Below are 17,613 nucleotides of genomic sequence, written 5' to 3' on the forward strand. Positions count from 1 at the left end.
TAGACACCAACGTGAAGGTAAGCCAAGCAGTCTATCAATACAAAACATCACAACAAAAAAACATAACAATAGAATATTTACACCACACCCTTGATCCTAAAATTCAGCGAAAATAACAAACCAAATTAAAATATGAAAGACAAAATTAGAAAACCAATTTTAAGTTAACTATATTTATCTTTTTACTAAACATATAAATACATCAAAGTATATTTGCTTTTATATTCCATATTAGTTATTCAATTACTTCAAATTTAGGACATTAAAACGCCCTAGATTTAAAGATCAAGGTTGCATTCTCTCTCATACTCATTACGCTAAATATTAACAGATATTATGTGTTTCCAGAATAATTAAAAAAAGGCTAGACAACACAACCTAGCTGTAAAGCAATAACACCGCCTGGCACTTAATACTGCCAAGTCACACCTCTGCTATAACTACACCGCTTGGCTGGCAAGGTTATCAATCTTGCTCAACATAATGCCAAGTCACACCACTTTGAAAACATGGAAACAACATAATTTTAACATATATACAACTATAAACAAATATGGTTTTATATAACAAATATAAACACATTTTATAACAATATTAAATGTCAGATATATTTATCAAAAACTATGAAAAAAAAATTAAAATAATAAATAAAGTTATACATACAAAATGTGCTCACAACCTACAAACAGTAAATTTTCGAAATGAAAATCTATAATGAATGAAAAATGAAAAAGACTATAAATTAAGAACATTAGAAAATATAACATTATTTGTGTAACACTTTCCACCTACCATACCTTGAATGAGATGTTTATCAATTTTGATAAACAAACTATTAAATGCTTGAACATGCAAGATATAGTTGACCATGAGAGAAACACGGTTTTTTGAGATATACCCCAACTCTATCAAATGTTTGACCTTCACTTTTATTAATTGTCATTGAATAAGCCAATCTGACAGGAAACTGACGACGTTTCAGAACAAAAAGGTAAATTTTCATTTTCATAATCAACATTTTCATAACCAAGTGTTTTCTTAAAGGTCATGACTTCTTTAAGAAAACAATTCGTTAAGAAAAGTCTGGAAACTACTTAAAAACTAAGAAATAGTGTATTTTACAGAATACAGAATTGTAACTAATATCGAACAATAGGTATAACTATGCGCACTAATAATAATATTCACTGTGCTATTTCAGATAAAAGTCACTAATTTATGCTTCTGCTTGAAGAAACTATAATAATGTATTTATATTAAGAAACAAAAGCAGCGAGTTCTAGTAATGAAACTACCTATTAATCATTTTTAACAACAGACACTAACATAAAGATAAGTCAAAGGTAACAACATTACACAAAAAATAATTAAAGATGTTATGTATTTTCAGAATAGTTATATAGGCTAGACTATACTTAGACCTAAAGCAGTAACACCACTTGACTGGTAAGGTTGACGAATCTTGCTCTAGATCTATATGTCAAATATATTGTGTGTTATATTTATTTTAACTATAAAACACAATTTTTTTAAATGTTATATAACATATAAAAACACCTCATTTAACAATCATGTACACATTAGATAAAATCAGGGATGCAGAGTACCAAAAAGGACTCCGGATTTAAAAGTCACAAAAAGATTACTTTATCCTAGTTTTTGGTATACAGGAGCACTAAAAATATAAATAAGTTTATGGACTACTAATAGGTAAAAAATTAAGACTATTAGGTTAGAGGAACAATCGTTTTATTAGCCCAGAATTCTTAGGTAATATGGCGGCAAGGACTCCTGGTTTATAAACAATAAGTTTCAAGTCATCAAATCTCATGAAATTATTATAGCAGATAATAAGTCAATAAACATGTTTAGAGCTTCTGGACACTACAGACTTGGAAAAAGTAGATACAAAAAGCTGGAGTCTTTTTGGGACTTCGCATCCCTGGATAAAATACATTTCATACTATTATAAAAACACATTTATATAAACACATTTATAAAACAACTATATATATCACTACATACACGTATTTATCAAACTACATATATCATCTCATACACATATTTATCAAAAACTTTTTAACTTTGAGCATAAGATAAACATATAAGCAAACCTTTAACAGCTATAAAAACAACATTTATTAGCATTTAATATTTTTAATGTAACAAAGAATGCAGACTACAATTTACAACATTGTAATAAAAAAGATGAAACCATTAAAGAACAAAATTATAAATTTCAAATAAATACATATTCAGATACCTTAAAATGAAGCATAACACAACATTCTTTTGACAATTTCCAGAAGAATTTTTTTTATTTTTCTATTCCTTATTATTTTTCCTAAGAATATAAAATATATAATATAGATATAGAGCAATATAAAATAGATTGAAATAAACGCAAACTTATGTATATAAACTTACATGAACACAAACAACAATCTTATTCTATTTAACTTTCATATTAAACACATAAATAAAATTTTATACTCATTATTCTTTCTACAAAAAATAATCTTAATCTATAAATAAGAAAATGAATTGAACCTATTAAAAAAGCCATCAGCTCCTCTTAATTGCTCCAGGAAATAAAACAATACTTGCTTAAAATGTTCTAAAAAGACTAACGACAAAACTGAAACAGTTTACTTAAACAGAAATTTTAGTTATAAACTTCTTCTAAAAAATGAAAACGGGCTATAAAAATTAGAAAAATAAAAACAACCAACAACAAACAAACGATTATTTGAATTTTCTATTTTAAACAATGAACAACATCAATTCTTTTCGAAAATAATAATATATCAGCTCTAATTTGCTTGCTTGCTTGCTTGCGAAAGACCGCATGGCAAATGCAACCGCGCATAAAAAAGTCTAGAAACTACTTAAAAACTAAGAAATGGTGTATTTTACAGAATACAGAACCGTCATTAAGAACACTATCATTAGGCGTAACTATGAGCACTATTCATTACCGTATTCATATATAAGATTAATCAACATATGTACATATTTTATTATTTTAAATGATAATCTTCTTTTTGAGAAATTTATTTTCATTTTAGAGTTATTTATTAATCTTTTACTTTTATTTTTTACTGTTTATTTGCTTTTACTGAATTGGCAAATTCGGGGTGTGTAAGGGTGGAACACCCCGAATTTGCCAGTTTGCCCACCCTCACACACCCCGAATTCGCCAATTTGCATTATGTTTATGTTTAAATTTAAAAATCATTTATCTCATAATGTATTCATAAACCTTTAAATTATAAAACCAATAAACAAATACAATCTTTGTAGTGGAGAATATTTCTAAAAACTTTTCTGCCAAACTAAATTTGAACATCTATTTATTTTCTAGAGCGGTCTTTTTTTATGAAACAAAATAGTTTTGCCTAGTTTTGATCTGTCTAGAAATGAACTTTCGAACATGTTCAGGTTCGAAACGAACTCTGAACATATTTTCGCGTCAAGGTAAGGAAGGAGGAGTGAACCTTCTATTTAAATGCACTTCCGCGGTGCTCTGTGAAAAAACCGTTAGGTCTTCTTGGGGCACCTAAATAATAATAATAATAAAAGCTTTAACTTCTTTCTAACAATAATTTAAAAAAGTTTTTAACACAAAATGTTTTTAGTTCTTTTGTTTCATATATTTTATCCATTATATTTATATTTTAAATGCACAGTTACGTATAGTTTATGTTGATTTATTTTTGATATTGTAAAGGTTGATATTGTAGGGTTTTTGATATTATTTTAATTTATTATATTTGATATTTTAAGGGGCTATACGATAAAATCAGATTATCTTCTGATAAGATCTTTATATTAAAAACGCATGATCTTCTGGAAGTCATGCCGATTACTTTTTTAATAAAGCTATTCTGTAGTTGTAACTTTTTTTATTGAAGGCAAAAAAATATATGAATTTAAAAATATAAAAAAAAAATAAAAAAAGACTTAAAAAAAAAATAACTGTAAATATAAATTGTAGCCGAAACATCGGTAAAAATTAAAATATCTTTACTTATTTTAAATTATTTATCATGTTATAGTGTCTGGACGAATAAACGAGAAAAAAAATGTTATGATGTCCATAATATCAATGATGTGAGGTCCATAAATTACGTCCATAAATTACGTCACGCAGTTTTTGACATTTTGTTAATTTTACAATCAACATTTAGATACATCGACTGAAGGTTGTGTTTGGTCAGATACTCTTTTGATTAAAAAAAAATCTTATCTAGACTTAAAACTTAAAAATAAAAAAATTTAAAAAGTAAAAAAATCGGAGATCTGCCCCTTCCCCTCGTAATAAAATGTCACAAAATTGCCTACCCCTAACCTCCTCCCCGCTCCTAAAGTGTAATGTAGTTTGTTGACAACCTCTATAAGAAATCGTAAATTTACAGGAAATACTCTATAGTTGTTCAAGCTATTCGAGCATATAGCTAAATTCGCGCTTTAAGTGTCTTATGCTTAAACATGTTTACTAACAAAAGTGAACTAGAGCCTCTTCATCGTCATCAGAAACTTATAGCACGTTTAGTTAATTCTTTTGATCGACGAACTAATTCAAAACCTCTCCAAAGAAAAATGAATGCTTTAAGCATATATCAACTTAACGTATATAATATTCTTTGTTTTATGTAAAAATGTAAAAAGAAATTATCTCCGTCTCCTTTTCATATTTTATTTATTACAAAACAAAAACATAAATACAATCTACGAAATGATGATTTTCTGATGGAAACTAATCATTGTAAATTTTGCGTATCATTTTGTTGACCGTATTTTAGGAACAAAATTGTCTTTTGAATGGAATTACATGTCTTTTATAAAATAGTTAAACGAAGTAGTTTTTGAAGTTGGCAATATACAAATGTACTTTTAAAACCTTTTGAAATTCTTTTTATCTTTTATTTTGTAATGTATTTTCTTGATATGATTTGTAACTCAATTATATACGATCTGCAAGCCTATATTGCTGTTATATTATCAGTAAAATTATCTTTAAGAAATTTTTTGTAAGCTTTTTATTTTTTTAATATATATATATGTTTTTTTTATTTTATTTAAATCTTGTTTTTCTTTTATTATTGAAACACTTACTTCTTTATTTACAACATAAAATATTTAACATATAAAAATGCAACGTCTTTTTACAGCGGTACTCGACGACAAGACCATACGGTCTTCTACGAGTTTCCGCGTTCTTTATATATATATATATATATATATATATATATATATATATATATATATATATATATATATATATATATATTAAATATCTTCACTTGTAATTGTTTATATTAATTTATTTTAGCTTGTAAATTATATGAAATATTAAGGTGATATTTTAAAATGTAATAAAGAACAAAAAAATAAAAAAACATTTAAATTGGAAAAGCCAAATAAAGTTAGTTGAGAATAAAGTTTCAAAGACGTTTGGGATTATGTACAAGACAAAACATCTTTTTCATTTATACATAGGTATATATTTATACTTATATATATTTATACACATTTTTACATAGTAAATTTATACATGTTAAGAATTGTTACATTCTTTTACATAAAAAATTTTTAACATGCATAAATTTTTTATGTAAAAGAATGTAACAATTCTTAACATGTATAAATTTACTATGTAAAAATGCGCATAGGATATATTGCGTTTTACGTATTTTTTGGTCCAAAAAATTACACTAATTGAGCAGGTTCTCTTATGGCAAAATTTTAAATTTTGACTCAATTTCTTAAACGCTTTTTTCCAATCAAATCCAGTATTACGGAATTCTTGAATCATAGTACAAAATGAACGTAAAGTATCAACAGTGACTTTTAAGTTTATTGGAATCGATTGCCATAGTTTACTTATATTATTTACATGTAATAAAATCTCATACCACAGGTGTATAGCAACAATAAATTCGAAAATTAACATTTCGTTCATAACTACTTAGAAGTCGCTTTGAGTTTCCGAATTGTCGGTTTTATTTTTCAAGCCATTCACATATTCGATATTTTCAAATTGCAACAGTATAGCTTTTACTGCTCCTATTCTACTCTCCCACCGTGTCTCTGAAAGATGTTTTAGCGTTAGTTTCAATTTAGTTTTCGTAAGTTGCCAACGCTTGCTTGACTCCGAAAAGAGTACATAAATTTTATTAATAAAGCTGAAAAATGTTTTAGCTGTTGTAGAAGATTTAGCTGCATTTACTAAAAGTAAATTTTAGCTATAACATCCACACGGCGTGGAAAATGCTCTTGGACTAATGTTGAGTATTCTTGTTCTGACGCTTTTATTAATGCCTACCATATTGGCGCCCATATCATATCCCTGTCCTCGCAGAGACGGATCTAGACCGACAATAAAGGGAGGAGGTAATTTTCAGCAACCTACAAATTTTTTTAATATAATTTTTGTTTAACTATAACTGTTTTTATGTCATACTCTTATACTTATATATATATATTACTATTTAATATTTAATTTTAATCTTTACTTCTATATAAATTATTTTAACCGGCGTAACTATGGAATGACGATTTTTGCGGCATAATTTAATTGAATCACTTGTAAATAGTGCATTGAAAGTTTAAAAGCGAAAAGGAATTTGTAGGAATTTCTAAATTCTACATTTTTTTTATTTAATTACTCGTCATGGTTTATATTTTTGGAAATAAACTTTTAAATACTAAAATTTTTTCAGGTTTTCTTTTTATTATTTTACTTTTCATTTAGTTTTTTTTATAATGACGCAAATTAATATTTTACTATTAATTTGATATTATTAATGCTTGCTTATATTCAGTGACATAATAAACTGATTGTTAGGGATAGTTGAAATGTAGAAAGATTCATTAAGGTTTTTGGATTTGCAGCAAAAGCGATATCTTAATCATTCTCATCTGGAAAAATGCGAATGGTTTGTATATTCAGATTGTAAAAAGGGACTTAACTGCAAAAAATGTGCATTATTTTCATACTACCGGACTGCAGGATCTCACAAACAAGTTGCACTTTAGAAGCTAGTTAACCATTGCAGATGTTTGCTAATCTGTTTGGGAAGGACGGAGATCTAACAAGTCACGAAAAAGCAATATATTACAAGGAAGCTGTTGAAGCAGCAAGGTTTTATCTAAAAAACTATAATAAACCAGCAATGGACATTGTAAACAGAATAAACACTCAACGGCTTTAACAGGTTTTAGAAAACTGTCAACGATTGACACCTATTGTTAAAGCAATTATATTTTTAGGAAGACAAAATATTCCTTTTAGAGGCCACATGATGGTGGCAGCTTATTAGACATAGACGATGATGATTGTGATGTGATAACAAATGAAGGTAATTTTCGAGAGTTGCTGAATTAGAGTAAACTGTGACAATTTAAATTTAGAAAATCATTTGAAAACAGCTAGAGCTTCTGCAACATACATTAGCAAAACTACACGAAATGCTTTAATTGCAGTGGAAAAATGCAGTGGAAAATGCAGTGGAAAAAAATGTGATTAAACTGTGAGTCGCGTTAGAATCGAATTATTATGCTATTATGTTTGACGAAACAACTTATGCACCACATTAGTCAGAAATGAAAACGATATTAGGATGAAAAATTAGGGAGGAATCACAATACTACCTACTGATCTTTCTGCAGTTTTTGATTTGTGTGATCAGGTGCAACATCCAATCACTCACAAGTTGTTTCAAATTATTAGGTCATGTCCTGTAAGTGTCGCCAGTGCTAAATGTAGCTTCTCAACCCCGAAAAGAATTAAAAATTGGCTGAGAACACTCATAACAGAAAACAGACTAGTCGGATTGATCTTACTTGTATACAGAAAAATTCCAGTAAATGTTGAAAGCATGATTGATCGTTTTGCAAAGTCGGCAAATTGTAAATTAGAATCTGTAATATAAGTTGTTAAAATAATCGACAAATGAAGAATGCTTTTTTATAAAAGGCTGCAAATACTAAATACAAAAAAATGTTTTTTCGAATCATGTATAGAGTGGGGGAAGGGGGGGAGAGCGCTCCTTTTGCCTGGGTATATCAAAACTTAATTCGCTTTAAATAATAATATTTATGTATAAATATAAAAATAACTTGCTGCCAAAAAGTATTTTTGCAGCAAGTCATTCTTACATCTGATATTTTTACATTGGCTTTTTTACTAAAATACAATCTTAGGTCAAATCATTATGGAATCAATTGAGAAATAACAATGTAAAAAATTTGAAAAGCACTTGCTTTTTTAAACGACAAATGAAATTCCATCTCCTTAATTTCTGACATACATGTAAGTATTTTTATATATGTGAGTGTGTTTATGAGTATATGTATATATGAGTTTTTATTCTTCACGTAGTATTTTTCAGAAAAAATATTTTATTGTAAATTTACTAAAACAATGTGGGCTTAAAAAATTAATGTCAAGGGGCTCTATAAAAACATTGCGGTGACACTAGTCTTTCGTATCTTTTTTTCTATTCAAACTTTTTAGGTTCACTCTTTTGTAGAATATCAAAGCTTGTAAAATAATATTTTTCTCCTCTTTTCACGAAGGGACTTGATGATAAGACATTTTGTCTTCTACTTGCCCGTGTCAGATGGTAATTATGTAATTATAAATATTTATTAGATTTTAAGGATCACGTGGTAAAATGTGTAAAAATGTGTAAAATGTGGTGATATGTGTTCAAATTGACAAAATTAAACTACTGTAACTTGAAAAAAAGAAGAAGAAAAGAGTTAACAATTTGATTTTATTACTAATTTTGTACAACGTTGTAAAAATAGTTAATAGCAATTAGCATTCATGTTATCAAAAATACATAAAAAACTCTAAAAGTCGCTAAGGCTGCATTCTTAATTTGCAATGAAAAGGATTAAATTTTCCTTCCAAATCAAGTAAATATTCGTCTATCAAAAAGCTGGTTCTATGAAAAAAAAAATTGTCTCTCTGGAAGTTGTGACTTTATACTCCCAAATAGTTAAATGAAATGTAGTACAGAACTAAAGCAACAACACAGCGATAGATGGGTAGCAATTACACAACAACGAAGTTATTAGCTATTTAAAAGACATGGAGTTCGTAATTCAATTTTGCGTGCAGGATTGTTTCAGGAATGCGTAATTGATAACCACCTAAACAAAAAAATCAAATGATCCATATTGGTTATGTGGATATGCATATTGGTTATATGGATATGCATATATATATATATATATGTATATATATATATATATATATATATATATATATATATATATATATATATATATATACATATATATATATATATATATATCTATATTTATATATATATATATATATTTATATATATATATATATATATATATATATATATATATATATATATATATATATATATATATATATATATATATATGCGTAGTTGATAACCATCTAAAGAAAAAAATCAAATGATCCATATCATACTAGTTTGTAATTAAAAACAAAAAACAAAAAAAAAAGAAGGTAGAGATTTCATTATAATTTATAAATTTTACTTGATTGGTTTTCAAATTAAGTCAAATTTATTCAAATAATTCTCACACGTTACTTGTAATAATTTAAACTCATCTCTTTTACATTTTTTACCACTAGTGACACCTGATGGTTCTCACAAGTGGTGAAATTACATAATTGGAATAATTTTTCAATTATTGCAATAATGGGGCTAATAACTTTCTGGTAAACCTGTTGTGTCAATTTTTAAATAATTTTCTTCAAAATCCATATCACTGCACCTGATACCTCACCACATTTTTAAAGTTGACGATACCTTAACATGTTTTTAAAGTCGGTACTAAATCGAATTTCATTTTCTTTTTCTATTCCATTCGAACTGTCATTATCAAAAAATACTTCTGATTCGTTAAAAAAGAAGCCACCTTTGACCACAAGTTGTAGATTTTTATGACATGTATTATATTATTAGTTGCATAGTCAATCATTGCTAAATGTAGTAACTGCTATCAACAAATAAACAAATTCAGTTCTGTATATAAGTATAGTTTTTTAAAACAGTCGAATTACCTGCACACAAGACGATGAAAACCAAAGTTAGTAGACTACTAATAACATAAGATAGTTGATATCGTATATATATACTTTTAAAAAAATATTACTATAAAGTAAATATAATGAAAATATAAAATTGATAAAAAAAAAAAAAAAAAATTTCTTATTTAATTTGTCAATATTTTTAATTATTGATTTTAAATATTGTTTATTTCGTATATATATACTTTTAAAAAAATATTACTATAAAGTAAATATAATGAAAATATAAAATTGATAAAAAAAAAAAAAAAAAATTTCTTATTTAATTTGTCAATATTTTTAATTATTGATTTTAAATATTGTTGATTTCGTATATATATACTTTTAAAAAAATATTACTATAAAGTAAATATAATGAAAATATAAAATTGATAAAAAAAAAAAAAAAAAATTTCTTATTTAATTTGTCAATATTTTTAATTATTGATTTTAAATATTGTTGATTTCGTATATATATACTTTTAAAAAAATATTACTATAAAGTAAATATAATTAAAATATAAAATTGATAAAAAAAAAAAAAAAAAATTTTTTATTTAATTTGTCAATATTTTTAATTATTGATTTTAAATATTGTTGATTTCGTATATATATACTTTTAAAAAAATATTACTATAAAGTAAATATAATGAAAATATAAAATTGATAAAAAAAAAAAAAAAAATTTCTTTTTTAATTTGTAAATATTTTTAATTATTTATTTTAAATATTGTTGATTTCGTATATATATACTTTTAAAAAAATATTACTATAAATTAAATATAATGAAAATATAAAATTGATAAAAAAAAAAAAAAAAATTTCTTATTTAATTTGTCAATATTTTTAATTATTGATTTTAAATATTGTTGATTTCGTATATATATACTTTTAAAAAAATATTACTATAAAGTAAATATAATGAAAATATAAAATTGATAAAAAAAAACAACTAAAATTTTTTATTTAATTTGTCAATATTTTAAAATATTGATTTTAAATATTGTTGATTTCGTATATATATACTTTTAAAAAAATATTACTATAAAGTAAATATAATGAAAATATAAAATTGATAAAAAAAGCAAACTAAAATTTCTTATTTAATTTGTCAATATTTTTAAATATTGATTTTAAATATTGTTGATTTCGTATATATATACTTTTAAAAAAATATTACTATAAAGTAAATATAATGAAAATATAAAATTGATAAAAAAAAACAACTAAAATTTTTTATTTAATTTGTCAATATTTTAAAATATTGATTTTAAATATTGTTGATTTCGTATATATATACTTTTAAAAAAATATTACTATAAAGTAAATATAATGAAAATATAAAATTGATAAAAAAAGCAAACTAAAATTTCTTATTTAATTTGTCAATATTTTTAAATATTGATTTTAAATATTGTTGATTTCGTATATATATACTTTAAAAAAAATATTACTATAAAGTAAATATAATGAAAATATAAAATTGATAAAAAAAAAAAAAAATTCTTATTTAATTTGTCAATATTTTTAAATTATGTTTTTGTGGAGAATCTTTTTTTCTCAATCGAGCATCGTGGTGAACGGACGCGTTTTTCTTTAGAGCGATAAAAAGTTTAAAAAAAAAAAGTTTAGTGGATATTATTTTTACAAAATATTATTTATCTAAATATGCAATTAAGCATTTACTAAGTAGCGGTAATATTTAAATGGAGTATAAGAATGATAAAAAAACCGTTTTCTAATATCTCTTTCCACAACACAAAATGTTTGTCATAATAAGAATGTATTATAACAATTATTTGTTTAATAACATAACACAACATAACTTTCTTAATATAAAACTGTTAAAAGTAACATTTTATACACGATTACAACAAAAAAAAAATAGATTTTAGTTTTCTTTTTCCAGTACACGATTCACAGTACCAACTCTTGCAATGACTACATTGGTTCCATAGCACTTCAGACTCATTGTACAAAATTTCACATGTCATACAAAATGTTTGATCGATTCTGCTATTTTTATTTTCATTAGTTGAAATATCCTAACATAAAAGCTAGGTTATAAATTAAAATACTTAAAATTTATTTAACAGCAATTTTAAGATATTATTTAAAATAATATTATACATATACTTTTCAATTGTTTTATTTATTATGTATTACAAACAATATTTACAAAGTATTTTTCTTCAGAAAAAATAAAGTGTTATCTTTGAAATAACTGTTTAAAAAGTAAAGGTATATATTTATAAATTGAATGTGTGTATAGGCAACTTATAATGTTCTCTAGCATTTCATCCTGTGGTTTAATAATCTTAATTGGAACCTCACTGGCAACATTTAAATTGATTTTCCTTTTTCTGTGTGTATATTCTATCTTTGCTGAGGTTTTTGTATTCAACATCTTTTTTGTTTTAGAATTTTCAAGTACACATGTGAACAGATCTTCGTTTTCTTGATGTTTTATTAAGAGATACAGACTCATCAAGCAGTTGGGCAAATGTTTTAGTGACAGAACTATTGCATTGTTTTGAATTAGAACGTGTTCTGTTTTGATTGGTCTGGTTGATTGTTACTTTTTCCTGTGAATTTCTGAGTGTGATGTTAAAGGCGTTCTGTTCTTGATTTGTCACTGCAGCTGCTATGAAATCTTCATCTGTGAAAATGAGGCGATTAAAAGGATGAATTCCTGATTTACGAAATCCGCTCTTAGCTTTAATCACTGAAGCAGCGTCACCATAAGCAGTGCTGAACAGATTTCCGAATTCAGCTTCTGTTACTGGTCTACCAGGGTGTTGGCGATGCCATGACTGCACAACTGAATTGTATCGTGAGCTTAAGGATTTAAAAAAAGAAATATCTAGTGGCTGCATTTTATGGGTACAATGACTTGGAAGGCTTAATATAATCACATTGCTTCTGCGAGCTTTTAATATCACCTTTATGTTCTTTACATGACAGCTATGACCGTCTAATATAAGTAAAGTTGGTATATTGCAGTTTGATGGTTGAGTAAATTGTAAGAAGTGGTCAAACCAGATATCAAACAGTTTTTTATTTATCCAACCATTTTTTGTTTCAACACCAAGTGCTCCTTGGGGTGCTTGATCCATAAAAGATGGCTTTTAAAAATAATCATAGGAGGCACATATGCTCCAACAGCACTCACACAGCATAACACTGTAATGGTTTTGCCTTTTTCTAAACTTGTTATTGCTCCTACTGATCTCTTTCCTTTCAGAGCAACAATTTTACCAGGAGTATGACAAACTGTAAATTCACTTTCATCAGCATTAAAGATGCAACTTGGTGGGATTACAATTTTTCCATACTGATTAAATATAATTGACTCTAAGGCATCAAAAAACAATCAACTTTCTCTTTGTTAAATCCGGATGCACGTGCCATGGATGTTGGTTCTGTTTTTCTTAAAGATAAGTTTGAGTTTAAAAATGAACGTATCCAATCTTCTCCTGCACATTGACTTATTTTGTTAAATTTATGTGGGATGCAATTAACTTCACAAAAACGATATGCTAGACGCCTTATGCCTATCTTTATTAACCCAAATAATCTTTTTTCCATTTCAATAATAATGCTAACTAATTCAGTTTCTTGAACTTTGCTTAGTGTTTGATAGACATAAGTCAAAATTATTTGGCATACCAAGTCTTGCCAAATAATTTTGACTTATGTCTATATTTGTTAACCCTTGTAACGTCTCAATGCCTGTCTGGGACCAAGACAGACATTGAGACGTCATATAAATAAAGTTAAAAATGGTGCTAATTTAAACAAAGTTCTTGGTAGACCTAGAACACTAAGCAAAGTTCAAGAAACTGAATTAGTTAGCATTATTATTGAAATGGGAAAAAGATTATTTGGGTTAACAAAGATTGACATAAGGGTTAACAAAGATAGACATAAGTCAAAATTATTTGGCAAGACTTGGTATGCCAAATAATTTTGACTTATGTCTATCTTTGTTAACCCTTATAACGTCTCAATGCCTGTCTGGGACCAAGACAGACATTGAGACGTCATGTAAATAAAGTTAAAAATGGTGCTAATTTAAACAAAGTTCTTGGTAGACCTAGAACACTAAGCAAAGTTCAAGAAACTGAATTAGTTAGCATTATTATTGAAATGGGAAAAAGATTATTTAGGTTAACAAAGATTGACATAAGGGTTAACAAAGATAGACATAAGTCAAAATTATTTGGCATACCAAGACTTGGTATGCCAAAAAATTTTGACGCATTCTTTTGACTTCTTCCATGTCCTAATACATCATCAACTACTTTTTTTAAATTTTCAAAACACCATTCAGCTTTTTGAATTTTTATTTTACTATCTCTTAGCATCTAAGAGAAAGCAATAAATGCTGATAACAATAATAACTAATATATATATATATATATATATATATATATATATATATATATATATATATATATATATATATAACCAAAAAATTTTTAAAATAAAACCCTTCGATTTTTTTAATAAAATAACCAAGCGCGTGTTAGGAATTCGGACCTTAAGGCGACAAGTTATCAATTTCATGCTACAACACCGGATTATATGAGCATGCTCAAATTACCTGGAAATACTATGTTTTAATTCCATGAGCATAAAATGTTCAAATCATATAGATTTTACTTGATAATTCAACATATGTTTAACTATATAATTTTTCATAAAAAAAATACAAAAAGAACGACTTGAACAACAATATTCAACTCCATAGACCATTTTATTTGTATCAAAATTTTTTTAAAAAAACAAATTTTTTGACTGCCTTTTAAATGTAAAGTACCCACTAATAACTTCATTTCGCAATAAAATAAACAGAATGATTTATGTAATCAGTATATAAAAGTGATTCAAAATATGTAAAGCTTATGGAATTTCAGCAAATGCAAGATAGAAAACTTCAAGTATGCTCATATTACCAAGGTGCTCAAATTACCCTAATCTACCCTAATAACTAACAAATCGATGGGGTAGTTGAAGCAAACGAAGAAAAAGATTGGGAAATAACAAAAGAAAAAATAAAGAAACTTTTTAACGTTAAACTTGGAATAGAGAAAGATATTAAGATTGAACGAGCCCATCGAGTGGGACTAGCTCGAACAATTGTTCTAAAGCTTCGTGATTATGATGATAAAAAGGTAATCTTAGAAAAAGCAATGAAATTAAAAGGGAGCAATATCTTTATAAATGAAGATTTTACTTTTACGACTTGAAAAATACGAAAAGAACTTTTTGAGCAGGCCAAGCTTCATCGACAAAATGGTTATTACGCTAAAGTCGTGTACAATAAACTTATTGTTCACGAATTTAAAGAAAACATCCACAGAGTAATTGTTAATTCGACGCACGGAAATGAAGAAATTGACCACAGCGCAGCTGGTTGTTTGACCCACAGAAACGAGTAAGATTTTTTTAAAGTTCTAATTTAATTCATTGTTTTTTATCTATGAATATTTTATTTGATCTTTTTAATTAATCGTTAAAAATGGCTACGCATTTTGAAAATTTAAATTTAATTTGAGGGTAACTTTTTAAATAACCTCTCTGAAGAAAATATAAATATTTTTCAAGAAACCCAAATGAACTTAATTGACACACCATATATTGATCCTTTTGATTTTAAAATAATAAACGATCATTGTTCTTTTTCAGTTTTGCATATAAACATTAGAAGCAGCAAAATTTTGAGAAACTAAAAGAGTTTTTTAATTATTATGAATTACACGGTCGACGTCATAGCTCTTTCAGAGACTAGGCATGATTTTGAAAATTCTCCTGAACTAAATTCTACTTTTAATTTGCCATCTTATAAACTTATTAGTCAAACAAGAGAAAGTCGAAAAAAAGGTGGAGGGTTAGGGCTTTATGTATCAAAAAAGCATAATTTTAAGGTAAAAAACATACTATGCTTCTCAAACGATAATTATGAAAGCCTTTTCATTGAAATTGTAAATAAAAAATTTCGAAATATTTTAATTGGATGTGTTTATCGTCCACCAAGTGGCAAAATCAAATCATTTCAAACTTTTATCAAAAATACTATTGAAAAAATAAATAAAGAAAATAAAACTTTATACGTTATTGGAGACATGAACCTTGATTCTCTAACTTATTCAAAGTCTCCGAAAACAAAATCCTTTTTGATATGCTTCTTAAATTTAATGTCTTGTCAGCAATTAATAAGCCAACACGAGTGGCAAAAACCTCGGCAACGGCAATAGACAATATTTTAATTAATAATTACCTGGAAATGGAATTTGAAACCGGGATATTTATGACTGATATTAGCGATCACTTTCCAATATTTATAAAAGTAAGAAATTTAAAAACCACGTCTGATTGTGAACCAAAAGTTATAAATTTGAAAAAACGCAATCTTAAAACGAGTAATACTAATGAATTATTGATTAGACTTGTATAGATGTCATGACACTAACGAAGCTTTTAATAATTTTTTAGATATATTCCTAGATTGCTTTAATGAAACCTGTCCTCAAGAGAACATACAAATTAAGACAAAAGCAGTTGCCAATCCGTGGATGGATAAATCACTGATAAAATGCTCAAAAAAGAAGCAAAAAATCTATAAATTTAAAAAAAATAAAAACACTGAAAATGAGATAAACTACAAAAATTATATATATTTTTACCAAAATCTTATCAAAAAGGCTAAAAATAAATACTACAGTAATCAAATCATTAAATGCAAATCTGATAATAAAACGTGGTCCATCATTAATGAGATAATGGGAAGGAAAAAAATAAATTCAACTTCTTTACCAAAAAAAATTAATTTTAACAACACTGACATATACTGTAAAAAACAAATCTCGTAAGAATTTAACAAATATTTTATAAATATTGGTCCTAATCTCGCTACTAAAATAAGTCCAACATCTCATTCATTTAAAAATCTAAAACCCGCAAATAACGCTATCACGTTTGATAATGAATTCAACTATAAAGAATTCGAAGAAGCCTTTTCCTCTTTAAAAAAAAAGAAAGCACCAGGGTTTGATGAAATAACTAGCGATTTAGTTATCTTCAATAAAATCAGTCTATACAGACCTCTGATCCATATACTTAATCTATTAATAACATCGGGGAATTTCCCTGATGTACTTAAATTAGCAAAAGTAATTCCTATTTTTAAATGCAATGAACATTCAGACATAACCATTTATAGACCTATATCAATACTTTCTGTATTTTCAAAACTTTTCGAACGTGTAATTTATAATAGAATCTATAATCACCTCACTAAAAATAAATTATTTTATCCAAACCAGTTTGGATTTCAAAAAACCTCGCAACAGAGCATGCAATCATTGAATTACTTAATCAAGTAACTGATGGTTTTAAACAAAACAAATTTACTCTAGGAGTATTTATTGACTTATCAAAAGCTTTTGACACTGTTGACCATTGCATTCTATTAGATAAACTAAAGCACTATGGTATAATTAATAAAACTTACAATTTGATTA

Source organism: Hydra vulgaris, chromosome 11 (genome assembly GCF_038396675.1).
Source record: "Hydra vulgaris chromosome 11, alternate assembly HydraT2T_AEP".
Lineage (NCBI taxonomy): Eukaryota > Metazoa > Cnidaria > Hydrozoa > Anthoathecata > Hydridae > Hydra > Hydra vulgaris.